The sequence below is a fragment of the Oryctolagus cuniculus genome, chromosome 11 (assembly GCF_051225735.1).
Source record: "Oryctolagus cuniculus isolate XC-2025 breed Fujian yellow rabbit chromosome 11, ASM5122573v1, whole genome shotgun sequence".
Lineage (NCBI taxonomy): Eukaryota > Metazoa > Chordata > Mammalia > Lagomorpha > Leporidae > Oryctolagus > Oryctolagus cuniculus.
In genome coordinates, this window is record NC_142877.1 from 43,630,219 (window position 1) to 43,648,777 (window position 18,559).

Here is an 18,559-nt window from a genome sequence, read left to right on the forward strand (position 1 = left end):
TAATTTCTCCTTTGTGAACACCTTCTCTGTTCTCAGAATACAGCACCAGAGCTTCCATTTGCAGCAGTTTGATTTTATCTTTATCAAAGGTGTTTGGATACATCTTCCCCCTCTAGGTTATGGGTTGTTTGAGAAAAGGGCAGTAGTCTTTATAACTCTCACAGGGTCAGGGGTTGATCAAATAGAACATTTGTCTTCAGACCCTTGACTTAAAATGCGATCAAGGACCCACCTTATTCATCTCTGTGGTAGACACGAGATGCGTGCCCAGGGTCCCTCTGGGAGAGGGACTTGTCTCCAACCCTTGGGAGTACGACCAGCAGGTGGCTGCCATCCATCAGCTCCGTTAGTGTCTGTCTTGGCTGCAGCGAGCCAGCTGACCTGCAGTCAGCCTTTCCAGGGACAGCCTGTGTCAAGTGACAGAGCCACTTGGCCTTTTCAGCCAGGGAAGGGGCAACTTGGAAGGCGGTATTCATTTGTTCCAGAACTCCCTGCCATGCTGGCTGAGGCACTGTTGGGCCTGCTTCACAGTTTGGCTTCTCCTTCTGCCTGTTCCCACTTGTTTCCTTTTCCTTTCACAACCTTGGTCCCTAATAGGCATTTAACTCCCCAAATTCTTTTTTTTTTGACAGGTAGAGTTATAGACAGTGAGAGAGAGAGAAAGAGAGAGAGAGAGAGAGAAAGGTCTTCCTTCCGTTGGTTCACCCCCCAAATGGCCGCCATGGTCGGCGCTGCACCGATCCGAAGCCAGGAGCCAGGTGCCTCCCCCTGGTCTCCTATGCGGGTGCAGGGGCCGAAGAACTTGGGGCATCCTCCACTGCCCTCCCGGGCCCAAGCAGAGAGCTGGACTGGAAGAGGAGCAACCGGGACTAGAACCCGGCACCCATATGGGAAGCTGGCGCCACAGGCAGAGGATTAACCAAGTGAGTCACGGTGCCAGCCCCTAACTCCCCAGATTCTGTCTCAGTGACTGTTTCCTCTTTAAGTCTACACCTGTGACAATGTCTGCCCAAGAATGGAGGCTGGTGAATACTGGTCCCATAATCCATCCATCTGAAACTAGATACTGTCAGATGAACACATGGGGCTACAGGGCTGGAGTCAGTGTGCTCTCTTCTCTGGGTGGCCCCTGGTTTAGCTCAGGAACTGTTCCTCTCTGACATTTCTGCATGAGTAGCAGTTACCTACAGCTAAGTAACGAACCATCCCTAACCCAGGGTCTTCAGGTCAGGGGTCCTCAGCTCAGCAGGAAGTGTCTTCTGAGGTTTTCTAGATTCCCTTAGGCATTTGCCTGTCTTCTGTAGACTGAGTAAGCAGTGTGGCCGATGTCAGCTCTCCCTTGCTGTGCCCCAACTGCTGGCCAGTCCAGTCTAGCTGTGGGCATTTTCTGAACCATCTCTCATTCCAGGGAAGTCTATTCCAGGCTTATTATCATGGCAGAGGCAGGTGTTCAGGAAAGAGTGGCAGTCCAGTGCTGTGGCGTAGTGAGTAAAGCTGCCATCTCAGTGCCAGCATCCCATATGGGCACTGGTTCGAGCCCCAGCTGCTCTACTTCCAATTCAGCTCTCTGCTGTGGCCTGGGAAAGGAGTGGAAGATGGCCCAAGTCCTTGGGCCCCTTTACACCCACATGGGAGACCCAGAAGAAGCTCCTAGCTCCTGGCTTCGGATAGGCCCATTCCATAGCTATGTCAGCCATTTGAGAAGTGAACCAGCAGATGAGATAGAGTGAACCTCCCTGCCTCTGCCTCTCTGTAACTCTGTCTTTCAAATAAATAAACTAAAAAAAAAAAAAAAGAAAAGAAAAGAAAAGAAAAAGAATGAATGGCAGCTGCAAAGCCTCTGGAGGCCTAATTTTAGAACTCAGATTCCATTCTTTCTTTCTTTTTCTTTTTTCTTTCTTTTCTTTTCTTTTCTTTTTTTTTTTTTTTTTTTTGACAGGCAGAGTTAGACAGCAAGAGAGAGAGACAGAGAGAAAGGTCTTCCTTCCATTGGTTCACCCCCCAAAATGGCTATGGCCGGCACTGCGCCGATCTGAAGCCAGGTGCCTCCCCCTGGTCTCCCATGTGGGTGCAGAGCCCAAGGACCTGGGCCATCCTCCACTGCCTTCCTGGGTCACAGCAGAGAGCTGGACTGGAAGAGGGGCAACCGGGACAGAATCCAGTGCCCCAACCAGGACTAGAACCCAGAGTGCCAGCGCAGCAGGCAGAGGATTAGCCTAGTGAGCCATGGCACCGGCCTAGATTCCATTATTTCTGCCATATTCTGCTGGCCAAAGCAAATCACAAGACTTGAACCCAAGATGTGAGGAAACAGACTCTGTCCTTTGGCAGAAGAAGGAATAAAATCACAAAGAAAACAAGTGGAGTGCCGAGGACTTTTTGGGGCGGTGGAAATACTCTGAGTGTCACAGTGGTGGGGACTGTGCCATTGTCCATTCACCACAGTCCTTAGACCCCGCAACACTGAGTGTGGATTCTAACCTGAACAGTGGGCTTTGGGTGATGGCGATGGAGTGATGTAGGCTCATCATTTCTAAAAGATGTACCACTCTGGCAGGGATGTAGACAGTGAGGGGGGCTGTGGGAATGTGGGACCTCTCTGTACTTTCCTGTTACTTAGAAAATAGCAAGAGAAGGGAATGTTTGGACTCATAATGACTTGAGTACTCTATACTGGTTCACTTGCTTTTTATTTTTTAAGAGTAATTTATTTGCAAGACAGAGTTAGAGAGAAGAAGGGACACACACACACACACACACACACAGAGAGAGAGAGAGAACATACTTCCATCTGCTGGTTCACTCCACAGTGGCTGGGCCATCTGGATCTTTCACATGGGTGGCAGGGGCCCAAGCACTCTGGGCCATCTTCTGCTACTCTCTCAGGTGCATTAGCATGGAGCTGGGTTGGAAGTAGAACACCCAGGACTCAAACCAACACTCACAGGGGACACTGGCTTTGCAGGCAGCTGCTTAACTTGCTGCACCACAATGCTGGCCCCATAATGGTTCCCTTTCTGTTTCTGTCTCACTCTGTATGTCACACACACAAAGCCACCAAGGGGAGACTTCTTTCCTTCGTCCTCCCTGACACACTGTAGGGTGCCAGAGTGAGGACTGTGAAAACAGGATCCAGGCGCCTCTTCCACACTGCAAGCCACAGTGGAATGCCACTGGGAATGCAGACACAGCCATGGCCACCACCTCTCCCTCCACCTCCCAGTTGGGTGGAGCAGTCACGCGGTCTTACTGAGGGACACCAGTCCTTTACTCCTCCATTCTGTTACTCACCAAAGCTGCTGTGTGGTTCTTGACAGCACCTTACAGGAGACCTATATGTAAGTCATAAGCTCTGTGTGAATTCTGTCTCCAGAGTTGCTGGCTCTGGGATTGTTACAGAACTTCTCTTCCAATCCTTTTCTCTCTCGGGTCCTGGCCTCCTCTCTTCCTCCTCTTCTTTTGTAATTTTATTTTTCATTCCAGTGTATTGATTTAAAAACTTTTGGCATTAACTTTGAAATTAACATACAATAATCTTGACTTTTGGGGCACAGATTGAGTTTTTGGCACACAATCCTATGATTGTCAACACATGTATGGATTAACGTACCTACCACCACAGTCAGGGTGGAAACAGATTCCATTGCTCTCAAAAAACTCCCTCATGCTAACCTTTTATAGTTTCACCCTCCCACTAGCCCTAGCCCTTGGCAGCAACTGATCTGTTTTTCATCACTAATTTTGTACTTCTGCGAATGTCAAATAAATGGACTCAGACCCATCAAAGCTTTTGAGACCGGCCTCTTCGACTCAGCAGAACAGCTTTGAAGTTCATCCGAGTTGACGTGAATATCAAAAGCTCATTTTTCCCCTCTTGATAGGTAACATCCATCATATAGATGTACCAATTTGTTTACCCGTTCGCACATTGAATTGGCTTGCGTTCGTTTTGGAAGATTATGAATAGAACTTCTGTAAACAGTGGAGTACAGGTTTTTGTGTGAATATAAAGTTTTCATTTCTCTGGGATAAATCCTTCTAGAAGGAATTACTGGTTCATGTGGTACGCTCAGCTTCCTAAGTAACTGCCACACTGTTTTCCAGAGTGGCTGAACAATTCTGGATTTCTCCCTGTAAGGATTTCCACATCCTTGAAAGCACTTGGCATTATCAGCAAGTTTTAGAAAAGCAACAGCTTTATTGAGATATCATTTATGTGCCATCAAATTCACACATTTAAAGTGTACACATTCAGTTATTTTTTGCATGTTCACAGATATTTGTGATCATTGCCACTGTCAATTTTAGAACATGTTATCACATTGAAAATAAATCCTGTGCCAGTTAACTAAAACTTCCCTAACTTCTCCAGCCCTAATCAACTCCAATGTACCCTTGTGTCTATATGCTCGCCTATTATGGACGTTTCATTTAAAAGTAATTATATACCATATGGGCTTTGCTTTCACTGAGCATAATGTTTTCTAAGTCCATCCATGTTTAGCATATATCATTATTTAATTCTTGTTTATGTTCCAGTAATATTCCATCATATGATTGGATATACCACAGCTTATTTATTTATTCACTGGTTGATAGATATTTGGGCTGTATCTACTTTCTGGCAACTAGGAGTGTTGCTGTTGAGAACATGCATGTTTTCATTCCTCATCGCTGTATACTGACGGATAGAATTGCTTGATCATAAGTTAACTATATTTTTAAGCATTTAATGAGTTACCAACCAATTTACAAAATGTTAGGACTTTTACATGGTTCCAATTCTCTATAGCCTCATCAATACTTGTTATCATCTGACTTTTTGATTATAGCTGTTGTAAGAATTGGTGCCTTCTTGGGTTTTTGATTTGCATTTCCCTGAAAACTAATGACATTGAGCATATTTTCATGTGCTTTGCTGTCCATTTGTGTCTATTTGGAGAAATGTCTACATCCTCTGCCTATTTTTAAATTAGGTAGTTTATCATTTTGTGGTCAAGGTGTGAAATATCCTTATATATTCTAGATGCAAGTTTGTCATCTGATATTTGATTTGTGAATAGTTTCTTCCATTCTGTGGCCTTTGCACTTTCTTGGAATGTCTTTTGATGCATCCATGTTTTTTTTGTTAGTTTGTTTGTTTGTTTATTTTTTTATTTTTTATTTTTTTGACAGGCAGAGTGGACAGTGAGAGAGACAGAGAGAAAGGTCTTCCCTTGCCGTTGGTTCACCCTCCAATGGCCGCCGCGGCCGGCGCGCTGCGGCCGGCGCACCGCGCTGATGCGATGGCAGGAGCCAGGAGCCAGGTGCTTTTCCTGGTCTCCCATGGGGTGCAGGGCCCAAGCACCTGGGCCATCCTCCACTGCACTCCCTGGCCACAGCAGAGGGCTGGCCTGGAAGAGGGGCAACCGGGACAGAATCCGGCGCCCCGACCGGGACTAGAACCCGGTGTGCCGGCGCCGCAAGGCGGAGGATTAGCCTAGTGAGCCGCGGCGCTGGCCGCATCCATGTTTTTAACTGATGAAATCCTATCTACTTTTTATTTTGTTGTCTGGATTTTTGGTGTCAAATTTAAGAAACTATTGTTACATCCAAGCCATGCGGATGTGTGCCCCCAAGTTTTCTTCTAAGAGTTTTATACTTCTATCTATTAAATTTAGGCCTGTGGTTCATTTTGAGTTAATTTTTATGTATTCCATGAAGTAAATTCCCAGCCGCATTCTGCTGCATCTCAGCATTCAGTTGTCTGAAGATCATAGCTGAAGACTGGTTATTTTCTCCACTGAATGCTCATGACATCCTTGCCCTAAATCAATTTCCCATGGCTCTATGGGGATTCCTGGATATAGAATGCTATTCCATTGTTCAATATATCTGTCCTTATGCCAGCACCTTATTGTTTTTATTAGCTTTGTAGAAGTTTTGAAGCCAGGAATTTTGGCTCTTCTTGGTCTTAAGGGGAAAGCTTTTAGTCTTTCCCCATTGCGTGTGGTGTTAACTGTGGATTTTTTTTTCTGTCTCTTGCTGAGGTTTGCTATCTTTGCACTCATTTCAAGAGTGTTCCAACTTGTTGCACCATTTTTATAAAACCTGTTAAGTCTTCATCAGATAATCCCAGCTTCTGTGTCATCTTGGTGTTTTCACATGCTGATTGCCTGTTCCACGAAGAATCACGATTTCCTTGGCTTATCATATGTCACACACTTTGCGATTACATGCTGGACATTTTGAACATTTACATTGGGAAATTCTGCACTTTAATCATATGCAGAGTGGTGATGTTTTTGTGATGCTCCACAATCAGCCTTTTACAAGTTCTGAACAGTCTCTGTAGGCTATGGCTTCAATGTCCGTGACATTTTCACATTCTTGCAGTGCTGCCTGTATCTGTCTCACATGTGTCTCTTCCGGTTTATCTGGTCTCTGAGGGGTGGTGTGTCCCATGATTCAGTTCTCCAAGTCTATGGGGTGCTGTTTAGGGTCAAATCCGTGCGTGCACAGATTGTGCCTGGGCTCAAGCGTCGTAACCAACTTATGTGGGAGATTTTCTTGAGCTCTGCCCTTTGGGACTTCCTAGTACTGAGTTCCTAGTTGCTCCCTTTTTTAAGCCCTTCAGACAGAACCTGGCATTTTATTTATTCTGTTCTGCCACACCCTCCTCCCAGGCACACCCACGTCTGGGTTCAAGTAGTAGAACGAGGGAGAAAAAAAGCCAAAGGGGTTCCCCTACACATGTGGGCTCAGGGCTCTTCATGAGGGTTTTAGGATCGAACAATCACTTGCCACTGTTTTCAGAATCTCTGAAAGCTGCAGTGTGAGAGGACGGACAAGGGGAGGTAGGGAGGGTTTCCTCTCTCTCTCTCTCTCTCTCTCTCTCTCTCTCTCTCGGAGCGGTTAGACGATCCCCTTCTCACTCTTAAGGTGGATGGAGGGCTCCTCCTGGGGCTGTCTTTGTCCACGCAGGTACCCACGTCCATTTGTTGGGCTGCACTGAGTTCAGACCAGGGAATATTGTGGGAAAGTAAAATGGCACGGCTGGTTCACTGGGACTTGAATTTTTACTTACGGATCTTGCTGCCACCGTTTACTTTCCAGAGCCCTTAAGTGGTGGCCGCATGCATTCTGTGCAGGTGACAGCTCAGTTCAGCAGCAGCAGGGCTGGAGTGCTGATGCCAGCCTGTCTCATGCTGCAACTGCTCCTGGGCCCGCTGTATGCCTGCCGGTCACACTCATCCCTCTCTTCTCACGGAGAAGAACTAGGCCTCTGCCCCACTGCACTGTTCCTTTATCTGCTCCTGAGGCGTCTTCCAAAACTAGCAAATTCCAGTAAAAACTCTGATTAAACCCGACTGAGAGTGATGTCAACCACAGAAGCCACCTAGTGTGCATGGGACAAAAGGCCCAGTCCCTTCCTCTACAGCTATTTGTCAGACGAGGTCCTAAACCAGACTCTGACTCAGCAGGAATTATATAATGAGCACGATTTCAGAAGCAGAGGCCCTGCTGACCCCTGCACACTTTCCACCTTTTCATGCAGACACGAGGAATGAGATAAGGATGATAGCAAAACCGAGCTGTGGTCCTGTGTACACTCAGAATGGTGGGAGAGGAGTATTCAACCCACATTTGCTAAATGAATAGCAATGCACGTTGTACAGCCTTCTTAGAAAGGACTTTTTAGGGAAAAAAATGTTAAAGCAGTCACACATACTTAGGAATTTATGCTAAGGAGAAACCTCCAAAATATAGACTCATATACTCCAAAAGATGATGTCTAGCAGCCAGGCATTGGCCAGAACCCTCAAGTCCCCAAGCTAGGGAACATTTCATTAAATTATGGTGCATAAATATTGCATTATGGAACATAATAGTTTCCAGTGACTATTTTAACTTTGCATAGGAACATACAGAAATGTTTACAATGTAATGACAGATTCATTATCTTTTGCTATGTAATTTTAGCACTTAGCTCGAGTGCTTTTATTTTTACCTGAAAAGAAACAAACAAAACAAAAAGATCCATGAATGCTACCCAGTGAAAGATATAGGAAATAAAGATTTAACAAAATGCTATTAAAGCCCCTAATTAAATAAAAATAAAGACGCTTAATGTTTGTACTTCACTCAGCATGTTAAGAAAAACTCTGCCAGCAACATAAATTTATCTTTTGTATTACTGCTTTATTCAGTTCTCTCATGAAATTTAATAGATTTTTTTACCAGAGATTTTTGGTTTTTTTCCAAGTATGTGAGCATACGATCTCCAAGTGAAATTAATTTTCCCTCCTCACCGTTAATATTAGTGCTGAGTATTTTGTCTTAGAATATTAGGAAAACAAAATTGAATAACAGCAGTGATATAAACAATTCTCTACTCCAGCATCATTTATATAGTGTATTATATGAGCACTGTAAAGGAGAGAATGATGCGATTATAGCAAATCACATTTAGCAACGTGAGAAGGCATATTATGAAATTCCATGTTTAATCCTTATAATAGGAGAGTAAAAAAATTTAACAGAAAAAGTATTTTCCCCAAGCTACTGACAAAACCTTATTTTGTGTATCACTACAAAAAAAACCTATTTAAAGTCATTGCATGTAGTAACAATATTTGTGTAATTTAATTTAATAAATTTAGTTAATAAATTATTGTGTTAAATTGCATATTTTTGAGGATTCTTATGACTTATTTTGTTTAAAAGTTCATCTGCTTGTTCCATGTCTGTGGGTTTTTGTTTACCTGAGGCTTTGGAGGTTTTCTTCTTCTTCTTTTTTTTAAGATTTATTTATTTATTTATTTATTTGAAAGTAAGAGTTATACAGAGAGAGAGAGAGAGAGGTCTTCCATCTGCTGGTTTACTCCTCAATTGGCCACAATGGCTGGAGCTGCGCCGATCCAAATCCAGGAGCCAGGAATTCCGGGTCTCCTACATGGGTGCAGGGACCCAAGGACTTGGGCCATCTTCTACTGCTCTCCCAGGCCATAACAGAGCTGGATCAGAAGTGGAGCAGCTGGGACTTGAACTGGCGCCCATAAGGGATGCCAGCACTGCAGGCAGCGGCTTTACCTTCTACACCACAGCACTGGCCATGAAGATTTTCTTCTATTGTTCCTTCTAGAAGCTTCCTAGCTTTACACTTGGAAACATGATCTATTTTTACACCAGCAGGTTAGATTGGGATTCACTGTTTTGCATATGGACGTCAATGACTTTTTTGACAAGAGTATGATGCTTCACTTAATTTTCTTTTGTGTCTTTTGTAAAAAGTCAGTTGGTCATGTCTGTGTGCATCTGTCTTTGGACTCTCATTGTGTCTTAATTACTGTGGTTTTACTAAAAGTAAGTCTTAAAATCAGTAGTATGTTTTCTTTATGCTTCTTCTAAATCATTTGGACTATTCTAGTAAGTCTGCCTTTCTCTATGTAAATGTTAGAATCAGTTTGACCAAACCTTCAAAAAAATTCTTTTGGGATTATGACTTAAATTACCTAAATTCTGAAAAAATCAACTTATTAAAAATGTATTCATTTGGGAATTGAACCATCTACATTCCTGGAATAAAATCTTCATAGTCATAACATATTATTTTTTAATATAGTGCCAGATTTAAATTTGCCAATGTTATCTATATTCATAGTTAACCTAGTTTGTTTATTTCTTTGCTTTATGATAGCCTGTCCATATCTATATATCTATCTATATCTATATCTATACATATATGTATGTTTTCTAGAACAGTCAAGCAAACTCGATTAAATGGATTTGAAAAGGTTTCTTTCTCTATGATCGGAGAAAGGTTAATATTGGAATTATCTGTATTTCTCTGTAGACTTTCTAACTCTCTGCATGTCCAAAAATATCTCCCTTTTGCCTTGACAGATGCCTTATCTCATGGCTGGGTATAAGATCCTTGGAATGCGGTATCTTCAAACATTCTTCCACACTCTCACCTCCAGTACTGAAGACAAGGTGTCTGATGTTCACTTATCCTTTTTCCATAGTGAGTAAGCTGTCATTTATTACTATAAGCATGTAAGATTCTCTTTTCTATAATTGGAATTCAGGAACCATCAGGAAATGTTATTAGGGATATAACATTTTTCAAAAAGTATAATTAATTTTACTTGGGGACTCTGTTGCCCTTTATTTACTTTTTTTTTTTTTTTTTTTTTTTGGAAAGTCAGAATTACAGAGACAGAGAAAAATCTTCCATCTACTGGTTTACTCTCCAGATGGCCATAACAACCTACACTAGGCCAGGCCAAAGCCAGGAGTCAGGAGCTTCATCTGGATCCCCCATGTAGGTACAGGGGCCCAAGCACTTGGCACATCTTAAGCTGCTTTCCCAGGCCACTAGCATGGAGCTGGACTGGAAGTGGAACAGCTGGGACTTGAACCGGTGCCCATGTGGGATGCTGGTATCCAGCAGTGGCTTCACCCACAGTGTTGGCCCCCCTGATGCTCTTTTTAATCTGAAGATTCAAAACGTTTTTGATTTCCTTATTCACTTCTCCATCTGTTTTCTCCCGTTAGGAAACTTTTATTATTTGCATTCAGATATCCTGCATCTTTCTTCCAAGTCCTTTTGCTTAATTTCTTGTGAAGTCTACATTATTTATAATATACCTCTTCCACTTGACCCTCCAGAATAGTAATTTGCTTTTTTTTTTTTTTTTTTTTGACAGGCAGAGTGGACAGTGAGAGAGAGAGTCAGAAAGAAAGGTCTTCATTTGCTGTTGGTTCACCCTCCAATGGCTACTGCGGCCAGCGCACCACACTGATCCGAAGGCAGGAGCCAGGTGCTTCTCCTGGTCTCCCATGGGGTGCAGGGCCCAAGCACTTGGGCCATCCTCCACTGCACTCCTGGGCCACAGCAGAGAGCTGGCCTGGAAGAGGGGCAACCGGGACAGAATCTGGCGCCCTGACCGGGACTAGAACCCGGTGTGCCGGCACCGCAAGGTGGAGGATTAGCCTATTGAGCCGTGGCACCAGCCCAAGTAATTTGCTTTTTAGCAAAGAATATTCTCTTCTCACTTCGTCTATTGCACTTGTAATTTCAGAAATAAGTATTCTCCTTCTAGAAAATCTTTTGTTCTTTGTTAAACTGAATGCCTTTAGGAGTTCTCATTTATTTTTCATTTAGGTTCATCTGACTCTTCCGTTAGCTCTATTTTGGTAATAGTCATCTGCTCCCCTTGTTAAACTTTGCCTTCTCCCTCAGGTTGCTGAAGCTCCTTAATTTGGTGCTTCTGAGCCCTGGCCACACATGAAAAACACACTCTAGGGAAGTTTTAAAACTCCAGTGCCCATGACACAGTGAAACCAATTAATGAAGAATTTCTGACATGGCAGTGCAGGCATCAGTCGCTTTTAAAGCTCCCCAGGTGACTCCAGGGAATCAGCCAAAAGTAGGCATCACTTTCTTAAAAGGGTCTTGTTGTATTTAGCCATTGCCTTAGGATCTGTGCAGGTTGTAACCTTGGTGCCTCAACTGACAGATGGTAGAAGGGACAGGAGCTTTTGCTCTTAGGAGGTAGTGAGCAAAGTCCTGGAATCCTGGGCTTTCTGTGCTGGAGGAGCCTGTCTGCCCTGAGAGCTCTCAGCGGACAGTGACAGCCCTGCCCCATGCAGAGGGACTGGGATCAGTGCACACTGGTTTGCAGCGCCAGCCCCAGCCCTACCCCCTGTTGCTAGCAGTCTGTGCACCAGGATGCCGTGCCAGAGGAGTGAACAGGTGATGGCTTTTCAGGGCAGAGTTTCTCTCTGCAGTTGACGGTTGGGACTGGCTGGCACGTTATTCTGGCTGGGGAGCTGAGAAGATGAGCCATTTGTGCATGTAAGCCATCACAATTCCAGAATCGTAGCTGAGAGTCCTCTGGACAATTCAGACATGATCACAGTGGAGACTTTCAGGGCCAGACCATCAGTGTCAATGTAAAATTCAATAGCTCTGATTTGGGTGCATAAAAATATCTCATGCCAGGGGACAGCGCTGTGGCGCAGCTGGTAAAGCTGCCACCTGCAGTGCTGGCATCCCATATGGGCGCCAGTTTCTGTCCTGGCTGCTCCACTTCTGATCTAGCTCCCTGCTAATGTGTCTAGGAGAGCAGTGGAGGATGGCCCAAGTGCATGGGCTCCTGCACCCATCTAGGGGACCTGGTGGCTCCTGGATTCAGTCTGACCCAGACTCTGCCAATTGTGGCCATTTGGGATTGGAGCAGTGGGTGGAAGATTTCTCTCTCTTCTCCCTCCCTCTATCTCCATCACTGTGCCTTTCAAATAAATAAAATAATCTTTTAAGAAACTTTTGAAAAATGGAGTTAAAGATGTTACTTTTGGTACAAAAATATTTTTATTAGTATATATGAGGGACCTTCATAAAGTTTAAGGCAAATGTATATTATGAAAAAACTATGCAGGGGGCTGGTGCTGTGGCGTAGCAGGTAAAGCTGCCGCCTGCAGTGCTGGCATCCCATATGGGCGCCAGTTCCAGTCCTGACTGCTCGACTTCCAATCCAGCTCTCTGCTGTGGCCTCAGAAAGCAGCAGAAGATGGCCCAAGGCCTTGGGCTCCTGCACCCACGTGGGAGACCCAGAGGAAGCTCCTTGCTCCTGGCTTCTGATTGGCGCAGCTCTGGCCTTTGTAGCCAATTGGGGAGTGAACCAGCAGATGGAAGCCCTCTCTTTCTCTCTCTCTCTCTCTCTCTCTCTCTCTCTCTCTGTCTATGCCTCTCTGTAACTCTGCCTTTCAAATAAATAAATAAATCTTTTTTAAAAAACTATGCATGAATTTCAATTTTTGTGCAGCAAAATGAACTACAAGGTTATGTATGTATGTATTTATTTACTTGAAAGATGTAGAGAAAGAAACAAGAGATCTCTCATCTACTGATTTACTCCCCAAATGCCTGCAACAGCTGGGGCTGGGCCAGCCAAAGCCAGGATCAATTCAGGTCTCAATTCAGAACTCAATTCAGGTCTCTTTCACGTGGATGGCAAGGATGCAGCCACTTGAGCCATCACCTGCTGCTTCGAAGGGCATGCGTTAGCAGGAAGCTACAGTCACAGGTGGGCTGGGACTTGAACCCAGGCACCCTGATCTGGGATGTGGGCATCTCAAGTAGTTTCTCAACTGTTGCACCAGACACCTGCCCCTTAAACTTACTTTTTAATTCCACTAACATTTTTTAAAAAATTTTAACATGTATAGAAATTGTATATGTTTATGGAGTACTATGTGATGTTTCAGTACATGAATGTCCAATCAGGATAAATATATTTCTCTCTTCAAATATTATCATTTCCCTATCATGAAACTCTGAAAAAAATTCATTTTCCCACATATTTTACCATTTTTTAATTCATTTTATTTATTTGAAAGGCATACTGTCAATGAGAGAGAGAGAGAGAGAGACAGAGACAGGCCTTCCATCCACTGGTTTATTCTGCAAATACCCACAACAGTTGGAGCTGGTTGAGATTCAAGCCAGGAGCTGGGAATTCTGTCTGGGTTTCCCATGTGGGTGACGGGGACCCAAGTACTTGAGCCATTACCTTCTGCCTCTCAGGGTACATGTTAGTAGGAAGTTGGATTGGAAGTGCAGGTGGGACTTGAACCCAAGCACTCTGAAACAGGAAGCAGACGTCCTAGGCTGTAGCTTAACCCCGTGTCCCATAACACCTGACCTTCCACACACCTTTTGAGGTACCCTCATAAACTGGCCCTTAATAAACTTTCTTGGGGCAAGCCCCCTTGTGTACCTCCTCCAAATACTTAACCCTTGCAGATCCCCTGAAGACTTTTAGGCCTCCAGCTTCGCCTGCTTTATTGGCTCTGCCGAGATTCCCGTTGAACCTCAGTGACTTGGCTTGGACACCACCTCCTCTGGGAAGCCTTCCGTTTCCCTGAAAGCCTTCCCCTGCAGCCTGGAACTTCTCTCACACATGGAATGTCTTGCCATCCCAGCCCTCCTTACAGGGTGTTGAGGTGCCCGTCTATGTGTTTATAATCCCAGCTAGATGGTAAGATCAATGAAAGCAAGGATTTCATCTTGTAGATGCAGTGCTGAGTATCAAGTCACCTATGCTTGGCAAGACAAGGTGGATACCACCAGCTCACTCACCTGCCCACCAGGAACTTGTGCAGCCTCCAGGTAGCCCCTAAAATCAGGAAGCATCCTGGAAGTTGCCTACAAATGGCTTTCCCCAGAGCATGGGGGATTGGCTGTGGAGCTTGCCACGCAGAGGCCGTGCCATTGAGTTCACGAACCTGAAAAGTGGGTGCCTAGAGAGAGATAGTTTTGAGCAAACACAAGTGAGTTTCCTGAAAATCCACAGTCCATAAAACTGGATCGGGTTTTTATAGCTGCAGTCAACAGGAATGCGTGCTCTAGGTTGCTATCCTTGCCTGACTATTTAATTTCAGGGACTGATGAAAAATGTTTCCAGTGCTGGAATCAATACTTCTGATTATGGCCATATTTTGTGTTTGTCTCTCCCCAGTGGAAATTCTGCCAGTGAAGATGGGAAGATATATGGAAGCCCTGTGTCTCCTGCTATTTCAGCTCTGAAAAGTCTGTCCTCTAATAAAATGCTGCGTTTATTTTGAAGAATTTAAAGTTAGGGGTGTGGGGTAAGAGAAGTGATAAATTGGAGCGCTTGTTCTAAAGCTGTGGCACCTGAACAAACACGGAGCCCTTTACCCACTTCTGCCTCCAAATCTTCTTTCTTTTCTTTCCTATTCTAAGGTGAGGGTGTCCTGCAAAAGCTCTTCCTGTGGTTGGGAAATGTCCCATTTCCCCCTCGATTGAGGCGGCTCTCAAGGAATTCTCATGTAGGATAAGGATGGACCACCTCCTTCAGGAAGACTGGGCCCCCAGCCTCCTCCGAAGGCCAGATGTTGGTATCTCAGTCTAGACTTCCAGGGAAGCAAGAAAAGCAATTCCTCCTCCCTGCTTTTAACTCAATTAGTTTGTGTTTTGCATTGGGCTGAGCAGTGGAAACTTTCTCTCTGCCATTTCTGAGTTTCTCCTCCTTTGAATGTAGGTTGCATCTAAGTTCAAGGAAGCTGTGAAAGTGCAGAGTGTCCAAGGATAGGGCAGTGCAGGGGGCAAAGCTTAATGTCAGTGGTTCCCATTGCACCACCACACATCTCATCCTGCCTGGTTCTTGGTCATTGATTCATACAGATCACTGCCTCCCAGACTTCCAGTCCCACTAATACATCTTTCTGCACTCCAACTGTTGATCCCTCTCTGTCAATCAGAAACTTTTATGTTCTCCTGTCATTGTGCAGGTTGTCTTGGCCCATCTGCTTGGATGCCCCTTGTTGCTTCTCTTCTACCATCGCATCCAGAGGCATGGAGCCAGAGTGTGCAGTTCTGTGTTCTGCAGGAAGTGAGGCACAGAATCCTTGGCTCCCTGGAGTTCCTGTTGCTACCCTGGAATCTTCAGTGAGCTGAGTGGCCCCGCCATGAGAGTGTAGGCCCCTATATGCTACTCAAACATCTACTCACATATCATTGAATGATACAACACTGCCAGTTTTGTTGGTCAGAACTGGCTTAGGGGCTGGTGTTGTGGTGCAGTGGGTTGGGCCACCGTTGCCTGAGACATCAGCATCCCATATGAGCTCCAGTTCGAGTCCTGGAGTTCCAGGATCCTGACTTCTACCTGGCCCAGTCTCAGTCATTGCAGCCATTTGGGGGTGTGAACCAGCAGATGGAATCTCTTTCTCTCTCTCTCTGTCTGTCTCTCCCTCTCTCTCCCTCTCCCCCACCTCTTCTCTCTCCCTCTTTCCCTCTGTATCTCTCTCTCTCTCCCTTCCTATCTTCCTCTAACTCTGCCTTTCAAATAAATAAATAAGAGCTGGCTTAATTGCAACAGATTTATTCTAAACTGAATGGAATAGAATAAATTCAGGGCTATACTGCCAAATCAGAGTATACATTATTCAATCTGTCCATCATCTTTATAAAAATTTTTATTGCAATCTTCCTATAAAGTTTTATTCCTCCTTGGTGATCTTTAGTGGTCTTTTGAAAACTAATCAGGTTTTTGTGCTTGTATATTTTGAACAGTTTGTTTCTAAACTGCTGATACTCTTCATTTGGAAGATTGTCTAGTGGTAAGAAAATGTTCCCAAGTTTTAAAAATATGGAACCAGCAGAGTTTTTAGAGGGAAAATACACAATTTGGAAACAAATCTGCACTTTTCAGAAAAATTTACAGATATCTTTTTTAAAAACTGTTCCCTCTATAACACACATTTCTGCTTTTTTTTAAAGCTTCTTTTCATTCTATGTTTAAATGTCATCTTTGCCTTGAGTGGACAGGTTGGGCATTTTTTTTTGAAAATGAAGATGTTTGTTAGATTGCAAAGCAGTGACAGCCACTTGTCATTGCAGGAAAGGTCAGCATATTTGAAACACTCGTCTGTTTGTAAAAGAAAAGTCTATAACTCATCTTTAAATTTGACAAATCGTTTAAGTACTTTGCCGTGAGATTCCAGACAAATCTTTATGTGTCACAAAAAGAATTTCAAGGTCGGTCCCCTTCTATTCTGAACTATTGTAAGGATTCTACTTGATGTTAAAGGCCTTCATTTTATGCGGTTTGCAAGGTCGCTGACGTTCTGTAGTCCCAATTTCACTGCTGCACCGTTGCGGTGAGGGTTTGCCTCTGAATGATTCAGTGTGCAAGCATGCTTCGTGGGCAATGCTGTCTTGGCAGTCGTAGCCCAGAATTCCTTTTTAATCTCCTAAGACATTGTATTTAATAAAGAAATCAGTTGTTAAGATTGTATCTCTCCCCACATCACATCTTTACTCCTACAACTTGCTGAAAGTACTTCCTTGTGGATTTCATTATTGAAACTGATCCTGTGAGTTAAAATGCGTGAGAAACATCTGTACTGGATGTGTTCATAATGTCATATGCAGAATGCTTGTTCCAGTGCTCCTGTCTACAATGGTGTTCCTGGGACTACTCCGATGGTGCTTGCTGACCAACGGATGCGACTTAGTGTGTTGCCCTGATGTTTTCTGTGCACTTTTAGTCAGTTTTTCTTGTTGAGGGAAGACAAGTGTCCTTCCATAGCTAATTGGCTTTTTTGGGTCCACTAGTAGCTAAAACACTGCTTTTGAAATTTTGTGAAGTCCCAGATGCAGACTTCAAATATAACTAAGGAAAAGTCAATGTTTGCATCTTGTTGTGATTTTCAAAAAACGTGTTGTTCAGTGGAATGGTTTCACCCAGCCATTTTCCACTGAATTAATCTCTAAGCAAGTGATTTGGATAATGTTCTTTTAAGGGAGGAACAAGGGTGTCCCTAGCTAAGACCATTTCAGATGCACAGGGGTGAGCTAACTCTGTTAGATTCTGTAGATGTTTTGGGTCTTTAAGATTCAGTTTCCTGGAATTCCAGTTGCGAAGGACTTAAGCTTAAAAAGTCAATGAGCCCTGTGCATTAGAGAATTCCCATCCTGCCTTTGGGATCCGGAGTGGGAGGTGCCTGGAGATGGGTCTGTTGGAGATGCCCTACCGTGTGATACTGTAACCATTGGAAGGATACAGTTCTTCTCTGTGGCTTTGATAAATATACAATCAATTTAAATATTTCATTAGTAACATCTCTTCTCATCCTGCAAAGAAGTATCTCATCTAACCCTTGGGTGTGGTCTCTTCACTCTGGAGGTCATTGGTTCAAGGACACAAGATAATCACTGTGCTTTACCTGTTTTGAGTCTTTGTGCCAATAGAACCTTTGTATAAAGAACCAAGGAATTCTGGGGGAGCGGTGATTGTGAAGTCCGGTTTGTTTGGTACTGATGGAGTCAGTCAAGTACTGCTGCCTCTGTGCTGCAGCGTTCTTGTACAGAACTTGATCTGTTTTAACGAGGGTGCTCCAGCAACTGAGGCTGCTTTCTGCTGGGTTACAGAAAGAAAGGCACGCAGAGCAGAGCCAGATCCCCTCTGGAGCATGGAGCCAACCTCTGCTGAATCCAGCAGAGCCCCAAGTTGTGGGGAGCAGGGCCTGTCTCCCGCAACATGGCGAAATAAGTACTGAGACTACCGAGACTAGACTAGACCACTGAGACTATTAAGACTAACTCTATGCATCTGATCTCCCATCATATGGCGCTGAGAGAGTAAACAAATCTTACACAGCTGCTTCGTTAATTAGCTGATTCCTGGCCCAACCCCTTAAAAGGGGGAGAGAGACAACATGTGCGCCGTGCCCCCCTAAGAGAGTCGGTTGGAGAGCTCGCCGCTGCTGCTCCTCCGCGGAGGCGGGGGAGCGGCAGCAAACCCGGGAAGGACCGGGGAGAGAAAACAGCGCAGGGTCCGGTGTCGTTCCTCCGCGAGTGGGGGGAGCGACACTGAGTGGCCTGCAGACCTACGTAGTGTCACAGCAGACTAATGACAAACAGTGAACATTTGCAAGTGAGTCCGTGAGCACGCTCAGCATTGAGTGTAACCTTCAGGGCTCTTGCTCCCTCCTACCCTAACATCTATGAAGAGTTACTAACACACAGGTGCTTGGAGGTTCTGCT

At 44.4% G+C, this 18,559-nt stretch overlaps 1 long non-coding RNA gene across 4 annotated transcripts in view; it reads left to right on the forward strand.

Moving 5' to 3' along the window:
• The window catches only part of LOC127490988 (uncharacterized), a 39,159-nt gene that overhangs the window by 13,900 nt on the left and 6,700 nt on the right, over positions 1-18,559 (forward strand). Inside the window, exons 3-5 of one of the 4 annotated variants that reach the window (XR_016216691.1) lie at positions 9,886-10,006; positions 10,187-10,306; positions 14,508-17,932. This is a non-coding gene — a long non-coding RNA (uncharacterized LOC127490988). Of the gene's footprint in view, positions 1-9,885; positions 10,007-10,186; positions 10,307-14,507; positions 17,933-18,559 lie in introns of those variants that run through there. The other 3 variants (XR_016216689.1, XR_016216688.1, XR_016216690.1) reach the window with 3 other exon arrangements.